The following is a 12,135-nucleotide window of genomic DNA, read 5'->3' as shown; positions in this document are numbered from 1 at the left end:
AACAGAAGGACTTAGACAGATTTCGAGAACGGGCAAAGAAATGGCAGATGGAATACAATATATATGGTCATGGACTTTGGTGGAAGAAATGAAAGGGTTGACTGATTGAATGGAAATGGAGAGAAAGTACAAAAAACTGAGGTGCAAAGGGATTTGGAAGTCCTTGTGCAGGATTCTCTAATGGCTAATTTGCAGGCTGAGTCTGTGGTGAGGAAGGCAAATGCAATGTTAACATTCATTTCAAATGGACTAGAATATAAAAGCAAGGATGTAATGTTGAAACTTTATAAAGCACTGGTGAGATCTCACTAGGAGCACTGTGAGCAATTTTGTGCCCCTTATCTTAGAAAGGATGTGATGAAGCTGGAAAAGGTTCACAGGAGCTTCATGGAAATGTTTTCAGGATTGAATGACTTGTCTTATGAAGAGTGTTTGATGGCTCTGGCTCACTAGAGTTCAGAAGAATGAGGAGTGACCTCATTAAAACCTATCGAATGATGAAAGATGTTGATAGTTTGGATGTGGAGAGGATGTTTCCTGTAGTGGATGAGTCTAAGACCAAAGGACTCAGCCTCAAAATAGTGAGGTGTCCTTTTAGAATGGAGATGAGGAGGAATTTCTTTAGCCAGAGAGTGGTGAATCTGTGGAATTCTTTGCCACGGGCAGCTGTAGAGACCAAGTCTTTATGCATATTTAAGGCAGAGGTTGATAGATCCTTGACTGGTCAGGGCATGAAGGGATACGGGAGATTGGGACTGAGAAGAAAATTGGATCAGTCATGATGAAATTGCGGAGCAGACTCAATGGGCCAAATGGCCTAATTCTGCTCCTATATCTTATGGTCTGATGGTCTTATGGACTAGGTGCTGTAAGGCTGCCCATACACTCAGGATGTTACCTGGATGACATCATTGTACTTGGTACGGATAATAAAGAACATCTCAAAAATCCCAAGACAGTGTTAAAAAGATTAGAAGATTAAGGCCTTAGAGCATGATGTGACAAGTGTAAATTCTTTCAACCAATCATCACTTATTGTGGTTACACCATTGATGCACAAGAATTACACAAGTGTGCTGAGAAAATTCAGGCAGTGGTGGATGCCTCAAGGCCAGACATCATGTCACAGTTGCAGTTCTTTTCAGGATTTGCCGATCACTATAATACGTTCCTGCCAAACCTGACTACTGTACTCCACCCTTGAACTGTCATGGTCCGGATTGGGTTCCCTTTAAATTTACCTAGTCTGTGTTATGATCCAGACCGGTGACTCCTTGTTTCCCTTTAATTCCCTGTTTTCCTGTGTCCCTCGGGCTTGCTGATTAAAGACTCTTGACCAAACCGGCAGTTTATAAGTCTCCGGCTTCAGCCGTTCGGCGCGTGAGCATTACGGAGCGTTAACGAAGTCACCGAAGCCAGTGCGAGCCCAAGTCATCTAGCAGGAGCCAACTATGTTTCTTGCCGGAGCAAACCAAGTCTCCTCCTGAAGCAAGTGCCAGTAAGCCGCCTTCCCTTGCCAGAGCAGGTCCGGGCAAGGTTAACCCGTCAGGGTGAGTCAAGAGCTCCCGCTGCCCAGTTATAGTACCGTCCGTTGTTTTGTCATCTCGTATCCAGCTCAGTAGGCAGGCCATCTGCCGCTACTCGAATGGATGTTGTTTGTGTTCCGTGTATGAGTCCCGGCCCTATGTCCTGTTCCCAAGGAGGGGTCCTGACTCTGTGTAAAGCCTCAGCCCTACGTCCTGTTCCCAAGGAGGGGTCCTGGCTCTGTGTAAAGCCCCAGCCCTACGTCCTGTTCCCAAGGAGGGGTCCTGACTCTGTGTAAAGCCCCAGCCCTACGTCCTGTTCCCAAGGAGGGGTCCTGGCTCTGTGTAAAGCCCCAGCCCTACGTCCTGTTCCCAAGGAGGGGTCCTGACTCTGTGTAAAGCCCCAGCCCTACGTCCTGTTCCCAAGGAGGGGTCCTGGCTCTGTGTAAAGCCCCAGCCCTACGTCCTGTTCCCAAGGAGGGGTCCTGGCTCTGTGTAAAGCCCCAGCCCTACGTCCTGTTCCCAAGGAGGGGTCCTGGCTCTGTGTTCTGTATTCCTGTGATTAAGTCCTGGCTCTGGTGTTCCACTTATCAAGTCCACATCCTGAGGTTCAATTATCAAGTCCAAGCTCCAAGGTCTGTGTTCCGAGTCCTGGCTCTGATCCCAAGCTCCAAGTCCTAGCCCCAGACCCTGAGTCCCAGCCTAGTCCTGGGCCTGAGTCCTTGTCCATTACGCTTATTCCCACTTCCTCTTTGCTTTCCTTGATTTCTCTCTGTCCTATCCTTGCGTCACGGCTCTCCTTGTAAATAGTAATAAACTCTATTTAATTAACCTTACAAAACATGTTTGTGTCCTGCATTTGGGTCCTCCCCCAGCACCCTTGTCCCCCGCATTGTGACATGAACTCAGTACTACAGATCGGGAAGAAATGGCAATGGACAAAGCAGGGTGAGGTGGCTTTCTAAAAGGCAAAGGAAATAGTGACATCAGACACTGTACTCACACATTATGATCCGCATCATCCCGTGAAGTTTGCCTGTGATGCCTCGTCTTATAGTATAGGTGATGTGATATCACACATTATGAGTGATGGAAGTGAATGCCCTATGGCCTTTGTCTCATGGTCCCTTACCACTGCTGAGAAAAGTTATGCACAGTTTGACAGAGAGTCCTTGAGTTTGATTTGGGGCGTAAAACATTCTGGTGTTGCAGATTTTACTGGAAGTCAACCACTAACACCTATTTTCAATCCACAGCAGGGTGTTCCGCTAACAGCAACAGCACCAGTGCAGAGATGGGCTCCGTTTTGTGGAGGACACAGTTACAAAGTCGAATTCAAGTGGAAGACTAACCATGAAAATGCTGATAGATGATCCCATTTACTCTTGGAAAAGGAAATAATGGAAGCATCTTCAAAAGAGGACACTCCTCTTGACATATTCTTCCTAATGCAAATTGAAAATCTCTCTGTTATGGCAGAGATCATTAGAGGAAAAACCAGAAAAGACCCCAAGCTGTCTCTGGTCTACATGGCAACCCAAAATGGCTGGAATGTGCAGCAGAAATTCCAGTTCCTCATTTTTTACCAGCGCCAGGATGAAGTTGCCCTAGATGGTGGTTTTCTTACGTGGGAATTGAGAGTTGTACAATCCAAGCTGAGAGCTAATGTTGAATTGAATTGAACTGACTTTATTTCTTATGTCCTTCACATACATGAAGAGTAAAAATCTTTATGTTCTTCTCCGTCTAAATGTGCCATGTGCAATCATAGTAATTTATAATAATTTATTATAAATAGAACAGTCAATGTAATAAAGAGCACACTCAAATCAGTGTGAGTTCATCAGTCTGATGGCCTGGTGGAAGAAACCGTCCCAGAGCCTGTTGGTCCTGGCTTTTATGCTGCTGTACCACTTCCTGGATGGTAGCAGCTGGAATAGATTGTGGTTGGGGTGACTTGGGTCCCCAATGATCCTTTCTACACACCTGTCCTTGTAAATGTCTTGAATCATGGGAAGTTCGCAACTACAGATGCACTGGGCTGTCCGCACCACTCTCTGCAGAGTCCTGTGATTAAGGGAGGTACAGTTCCCATACCAGCCAATGATGCAGCCAGTCAGGATGCTCTCAATTGCGCCCCTATAGAAATTCTTTAGGATTTGGGGGCCCATACCAAACTTCCTCAACCGCCTGAGGTGAAAGAGGCGCTGTTGTGCCTTTTTCACCACACAGCTGGTGGGTACAATCCATGTGAGATCCTCGGTGATGTGGATGCCAGGGAACTTGAAGCTGTTCACCCTCTCAACCCCAGATCCATTGATGTCAGTAGAGATTAGCCCGACTCCATTCCTCCTGTAGTGCACAACCAGCTCCTTTGTTTTTGCGATATTGAGAGGATTGAAGGAACTACATGCTGGGCATCTAAGCATGGTCAAAATGAAAGTGTTGGTTCTAAACTTTGTTTCTGGTGATCTGGGATAGATCAGCAGATCAAGTATCTTTCTATGCACTGTTCGGAATGCCAACCAGTCCAGAAGATGCAAAAAGTAGCACATGTCCATTCCTGGGAATGGCTGCATTCCCCTGACAGAGGACTCAAGTGGAATTTGCCAAACCATTCTTGGGCACAAATTTCTTAGTAGTAGCGGGTGCAGCTACGAAGTGGCCAGAACTGTTCCCAGTAGCCTCGCACTGCTGATGTGTGGAGAAGCCTCTTCTCAAGGACTGGTGTTCCAGAACACTTGGCCAGAGAGAATGGACCTCAGTTTGTTGCACAGCGGTTTCAAGCATTTTCCTGAAAATAAATGGACTAAGACATATTACATCTGCACTGTACCACCCAGCTACAAATACCTTGGTGGAAATGTTTGTCCAGAGTCTAAAGAATGCACAGCCAGCAACATCAGCAAAACACACTACACTGACACTGATCAGAAGCTTGCCAATTTCCTCCCTGCATATCACAGTGTAGCACACTCCACAACCAGTAACTTACCAACAATGCTGTTTCTGGGTCGTCCCTTTCACTCACGCTTGGATCTGCTCAAGCCCAACCTCGGAAGGAGTATGGAGGAGAAATGGCTGAGACAAATTGAGGGGTCCTCAAACAAGGGATTTCAATGTTTTATTCCTGGACAAGCGGCGATTTCAGAGGTGATCAGAAGTGGGTACTTGGAAAGATTAAGGACAGAACGAGACCACTCTCCTACACCGTGGATATTGTGTCAGATATCATTTGGAGTTGTCACTTCGATCGGTTGAGGACAGCAGGTCCATTGTTGGAGAAGAAAGGTGTCCAGAGCTGTCAGAACCACTGCCTGCAGTCCCAGAGTCAACTCCTACCACCACCAAGGAAAAGGCCCCAGAATCTGAGATTGTTTCACAGCCACAATCTCACCTGCCAAGCAGAGTGACCCCCCCCCCCCCCCACCGACTCCGGCAGGAAAGGCATTATTCCATGCGAGTTAGAAGTCCTCCACAGTGATTAAACCTTTAGGTCTGAATGAGACAATTTATAATTTACTATGTTGTGGATGAATATATTGTAGTTATTATATGGTATAATGTATGTGTATGTATACAGTATATATAAGTTGAGATGCATTATAAATTGACTTGGAGTTTATAGCTAAGGCCGTAAGGCATTGGAGCAGAATTAGGCCATTCAGCCCATCGAGTCTGCTCTGCCATTCCATCATGGCTGATCCCAGATCCCACTTAACCCCATACAGCTGCTTTCTCACCATATCTTGCCTTCTTGACTGATCAGGAAACAATCTATTTCTGCCTTAAATATATCCATGGACTTGGCCTCTACTGTAGTCTGTGGCAGAGCATTCCACAGATTCAGTAGTTAACAAAAATCCTCCTTACCTCTGTTCTAAAAGGGGTCGCCCCTCAATGTTGAGGCAGTGCCCTTTAGTTCTGGATGCTCCCACCACAGGAAACATCCTCTCTACATCCACCCTATCTAGTCTTCCAACATTTGGTAGGTTTCAATGAAATCCCATACATTTTTCTAAATTCCATTGAGTCCAGGTCCAAAGCTGCCAAATTCTCCTCATATGTTAACCCCTTCATTCTTGGAATCATCCTCGTGAACCTCCTCTGGACTCTCCCCAATGACAGTACATGCTTTCTGAGATATGGGGCTCAAAACTGTTGACAATACTCCAAGTGCAGCCTGACTAGTGTCTTATAAAGGCTCAGCATTATCTCCTTGCTTTTATATTCTATTCCCCTTGAAATAAATGCCAACATTGCAATTGCCTTCTTTACCATAGACTCAAGCTGTAAATTAACCTTCTGGGAGTCTTACATAAGGACTCCTAAATCCCTCTGCACTTCTGATGTTTGAACCTTCTCTCCATTTAGATAATAGTCTGCACTATTATTCCTTTTACCAAAATGCATTCTCATACAATTCCCAACACTGTATTCCATCTGCCACTTTTTTGCCCATTCTTCCAATTTGTCTAAGTCCTGCTGTAATCGCATTGCTTCCTCAGCACTACCTACCCCTCCACCTATCTTTGTGTCATCTACAAACATTGCCACAAAGCCATCAGTTCCATTATCTAAATCATTGATAAACAGTGTGAAAAGTAGCGGTCCCAATACTGATCCACGAGGAACACCAACAGTCACTGGCAGCCAACCAGAAAAGGCCCCTTTTATTCCCACTGTCTGCCTTCTGCCTGTCAGCCATTCCTCTATCCATGCCAGTATCTTTCCTATAATGCCATAGGATTTTATCTTGTTAAGCAGCCTCATGCGTGACACCTTATCAAATAACTTCTGAAAATCCAAGTAAATAACATCCACTGTCCTTCCTTTGTCCACCCTCCTTGTTTCTTCCTCGAAGAACTCTAACAGATTTGTTAGGCAAGATTTCCTTTTACAGAAATCATGTCGACTTTGAGATATTTTATCATTAGTCTTCAATATCCTGAAACCTCATCCTGAATAATAGTCTCCAACATTTTTCCAACCACTGAGGTTAGGCTAACAGGCCAATTTTTTTTTGTCTTCCTCCCGTCTTTAAGAGTGGAGTGACATTTGCAATCTTCCAGTTCTCTGGGACTATGCCAGAATCAAGTGATTCTTGAAAAATCATGACCAATGTATCTGCTATCCCTTCAGCAACCTCTCTCAGGACTCTGGGATGTAGTCCATGTGGTCTGGGTGATTTATTCACCTTAAGACCTTTCAGTTTGCCTAGCACATTTTCCTAAGCAGGGAGGAGTCTTGTCTCTTTAATATTTCAATAATATCTGAGTATTGTAAATATATTGTTTGGCTAAGCATTCCTTGTTGCTTACCTAATTCACTATAGATTATGTGCAAGAAGTACATGAATAACATACATCATTATACTACTATGTCATATGTGTGTGCCTTGCTAAAGTAAAAACAAAGAACGTACATGAGCTATTCCTGGCTCAGAGTTTTTATTTCAGAATCAGAATCAGAATCAGAATCAGGTTTATTATCACTGGCATGTGATGTGAAATTTGTTAACTTAGCAGCAGCAGTTCAATGCAATACATAATCTAGAAGAGAAAAAAATAATAAATAAAATAAAAAATAATAATAGTAAGTAAACAAGTAAATCAATTATGGTATGCATATATTGAATAATTTTTTTTAAAGTACAAAAAACAGAAATACTGTATATTAAAAAAGTGAGGTAGTGTCCATAATTTCATGTCCATTTAGGAATTGGATGGCAGAGGGAAGAAGCTGTTTTATGTTTTGGAGCTATAAAACATAACATGCCCCATATCCCTCTATACATGTATCTATCAAAATGGCTTTCATATGTTGTTATTCTACCTTTCACAATTACTTTCTCTGGCAACTCGTTTTATCTGTACATCACCATCTATGTGAATAATTTACCCTTTGGTCTTTTTTTTTAAATCTTTCCTTTCTGGCCTTAAACTAATGTTCTCTAGTATTTGGTTCCCTTTCCCTGGGAAAAGATAGTGTGCATTCATCCTATCTATGCCCCTAATCATTTTATGTACTTCTTTAAGATCACCCTTGAGTCTTCAATGCTTCAAGGAAGAAAGACCTAACCTGTCCAACATCTGCCAGTAACTCAAGAACATAGAACAGTACAGCCCAGCATATGTTGTGCTGACCTATACAAGCCTACTCCTCAATCAATCTAACCTTTCCTTCCTTTCCTTTTTTAACCATTACCCTCCAATTTTCTTATATCCATATGCCTCCTCTGGCAATATTCTTGTAAACCATCTTTGCACTCTTTCTCACTCAATAGTCTTTTTTCCTATAACAGGGTGACCAAAACTGAGCACAATACTCCAAGTGCATCCTCACCAGTGGTTTGTGTAGCTGCAGCAGAACATCCCATCCCCTATATTCGGTGCTCTGACTGAAGGAGGCCAAGTAGCTTCTTCATCGCACTGTCCACCTGTGACGTGGTGTTCAATGAACAATGTATTTTATGCTGCATAGTTTGTCTTCTTTTGCTGATTGGTTGCTTGCCAGTCATTGCCTTGTGTGTAGTTTTGCACTGATTCTATTGTATTTCTTTGTTGTAAGAAAAAGCCTTCAAGGAAATGAATCTCAGCACAGGACATGGTGACATAAAAGTATGTTGATAATTTACTGTGCATTTGTACCCCAAAGTTCCTCTGTTCCACAACACTTTTCAGGCACCTACCATTCATTATATAAGTCCGATCTTGGCTTGACTTGCACTTATCTGAATGGAACATCTTTTACCAATCCTCAGCCCACTTACCTAGCTGATGAAGATTCTCCCTGAATTTTTGATAACTTTCTTCACTGCCTACGATACCACCTATTTTAGTGTATCTGACAACTTACTAACCATACCTTGTAAATTCTCGTCCAAATCATTGAATATATGTCAGGGGCAACAAAGATACTAGCACTGCTCCATTTTGCACGCCGCTAGCCCCAGGGATGTGTTGGTGTGTGGCCTAGTGGGCAAGGCATCAGACTAGTAACCTGAAGGTCACTGGTTCGAGCCTCAGCTGAGGCAGCATGTTTGTGTCCTTGAGCAAGGCACTTAACAACACATTGCTCTGCGATGTCACCGGTGCCAAGCTGCTTGGGTCCTAGTGTCCTTCCCTTGGACAACATCGGTGGCGTGGAGAGGGGAAGGCCTGCAGCTTGGGCAACTGCCGGTCTCCCATACAACCCTGCCCAGGCCTGCACCCTGGAAACTCCAGGCGCAGATCCATGGTCTCTCGAGACCGACAGATGCCACCACAGCCCCAGGGATCCAGCCCGACCTTGGGTTGGATCCAGACTAAACCCACGGGTATCCCACAGAGATGCTAGGTCTGGGTGATAAAAGGGAAGGATGAAATCAGAAGGGAGAGGACATAATGGGAAAGATGAACCAGAAGAAGGGAACATACAGAGAAACTGTGGTTAGGCAAGGAGAATCTAAAGGGGAAAAGCAGCAGAAGATGGACAGAAACTATTTGCTCAAATTTCAGATTTGCTCCCAGTCGTTTGGGTTCCCTTCCAGCTTCTGTGACACGTAGCTGCAGCTGCACAAACCATTGGTGAGGATTATTTCCAGAACAACAGGTTCATTCAGGTCTTTGATGGACGGCACACTGCATAACTGGCTCAGGCCCTTCTATTGCTAAGCCACCTCAATCAATGAAAGAAATTAAGCTCAGTCATCAAGGACAAGAGGCAACCGCCAGCATTAAAAAGTGGCCACAAATGCACTAAAACAACATATTTTAAAGAGTAATAGAAATCGAAACAACTCCAAGGTTGCAATCTCATCATGGGATGAGTGTTACAACCATTAGGGTTTTGCTCTTGTGGTTTATGGTGTTATTTGAACATCGTGATTAGATTACCACCTCAAAGCCTCTCTCAGGAACCCATTACTTTTTATAGAAACGTGTCAGTAGCAAGAGAGGAGCTTTTTCCAATCTCTCTGCTGGCTCCACATATTAATGTTTGAAAGCAAGCTGCAGCCTGATCTAACACGAAAACCTTTATTATCTTGTAGGTATCTGATCATGCAGTATGCCATCTTAATGCAATTCAATTTTATAAAATATGATCTGTAATACTTCTGCTCCTCTGGTTCCTAATCACCTGTCACAATTTTACACAATTTGTTTACATTGATTTCCCACTTTAAAAGGAATGAAATACTGAAACTAGTTTAAAAATGTTCATTTATTGTCAAAGTACACAACTCTGAAATAATTCTTCTCCAGATAGCCACGAAAACAAGGAAGAAAAGAATGGCAGCATGATCATCAACCGCCAAATCCCTCCTCCCTGAACAAAACCAGAACAGGCACCGAGACCCCCAAATCCCCTGTCCCCACACACAATAACATGAAAGATTGGGTGAAAAATACAATGTAAAAAATTATAAGTCTGTAAAAAAAAGTCCATAGTTCAAGTCAATATTCATATTCAAAGTTTATAGCTGTACAGTTTGTGTTGATTCTTAAGACTCAGTGGGTGCTGATGCAGGAAATGGAAGCAGGAATAGACAGCAACCTCTCAAGCTTGCTCCACTTTTCATCAACACAGTGCCAGATAGTTCTTGACCACAAACTATCCATTTCCCTCCAATTGAGCTGCCTGACGCATTGAGTTCCTCCAGTGCCTTGTGTGTTGCTCCATTTTCCAGCAGCTGCAGTCTTTTGTGCTTCCACTTTCCTTTCTGATCTGGCTGATGTCTTTCAGCTACTTTTTCTGCCACTCTCCCCATACGTCTTCATTCCCTTTCAGTTTGGAAATGCATCAACATGACACATTTCCAAACTTAAATAAAATATTGGATAACTTCTTCACGGGCTTGCAGAAGTGAATGTGTTTTGTATGAACATGATGAATGAGCCTGCCAAGTCTTCTTGGATAGGCAATTGTCAAACTTAACCAAGATCTAAGTGAAGAATGTTTTTCTCATCTCAGTCTTAATTTGCTTACCCTTTATTCTGGAATTGTGTTCCTTCTCCAATACTCTTCAAACAATGGCAGCATCTTCCCTGCATCCAACTTGTCTTGTCCTTCAACAATTCCATAAGTTTCCACAAGATCACCTCTCATTCTTCTAATTCAGGCCTGGTCTACTCATTCTCTCATCAAATGGCAAACCTTCCAAACCTGGAACTATTTTGATAAAACGTCACTTCATTTCACTTCCTACATAGCAAATGGATCCTTTCTTGGTTAAGAGAACCAAAAACTGTGGGTTGTTTCTGAGCTGCCATCTTGCCATATTACGTATCCAGCATGCATTCCCTTTTTCTATTTCCTGTGCTTGAGTCTCAGCTTGAGTTACAATTCTTCAACTCTGCATATTGACGATGCAATGATGAATTGTGATAATTTAGACTCACTCTACCACCATGAGCCTACCGTGACTTGATACATTTGATACCTTTGTTACTTCAGGCAATTTTATTCTTTATCATAGCTTCTTCATTGGCATGTGTAGTGGCCATATCACTGACAAAGTAACCTGAGATGTCCACAGCAATACTTGGGAAGCAAACAAAGGTGAATCTCTTTGTCTTTTTCCTACAAATGCACCACTATACATGAAGTAAAATGTGTCACTACATATTATCCACATGCACTAGCGATAAAATATAAAAGAAAGCTAGCCAACAATATAAGAACCTGACTTCAGTGGTTGAAAAGATATTGGAGTTCATTATTAAGGATAATATTTCAGGATACCTGAAGGCCCAGGTAAAATAGGCAAAAGACAGCATGGTTTCCTTAAGGGAGATCTTGCCTGACAAAGCTGTTGTAAGTCTTTGATGAAATAACAGAATAAACAAAGGAAAGTTAGTGGATGTTGTTTACTTGGATTTTCAGAAGGCCCTTTACAAAGTGCTGCATATGAGGTTGCTAAACAAGGTAAGAACCCATGGTATTACAAGAAAGATACTAGCATGGATAGAAGATTGGCTGACTGGCAGGAGATGAAGAATGGAATAGAGGGGGCTTTTTCTCGTTGGCTTCCAGTGACTAATGCTGTTCCACAAGGGTTGGTGTTGGATTTGCTACTTTTCACATTGTGTGCTAATGATTTGCATGATGGAATCAATAGATTTGTAGCCAGTTTTATGGATGATACAAAGATAGGTGGAGGGGCAGGTAGTGTTGAGAAGGGACAGATTTGGAGAATGGGCAAAGATGCGGCAGATGTGTAGGGAAGTGTATGGTCATTCACTTTGATAGAAGGAATAAAGGCATAGACTACTTTCTAAATGGGAACCAGATTCAGAAATTGGAGTTGCAAAAGACTAGGGAGTCCAGGTGCAGGACTCCTTAAAGGTTAACTTGCATGTTGAGTTGGTAGTAAGGAAGCCAAGTGCAATGTTATTATTCATTTCCAGAGGATGAGAATATAAAAGCAAAAGTGTAATGCTGAGGCATTGGCTGGACCACGCCTGGGGTATTGTGAGCAGTTTTGGACCCCGTAAGGATGTGCTGAAATTGGAGAGGGTCCAGAGGAGGTTGATGAGAATGATCCTGGGAAAGAAAGGGTTAATTTATGGGGAGTATTTGATGGCTCTGGGCCTGTACAAACTGGAATTTAGAAGAATGAGGAGATATC

This window comes from Hemitrygon akajei, chromosome 3 (assembly GCF_048418815.1).
Source record: "Hemitrygon akajei chromosome 3, sHemAka1.3, whole genome shotgun sequence".
NCBI lineage: Eukaryota > Metazoa > Chordata > Chondrichthyes > Myliobatiformes > Dasyatidae > Hemitrygon > Hemitrygon akajei.
Note: the sequence above shows the minus strand (reverse complement) of the source record.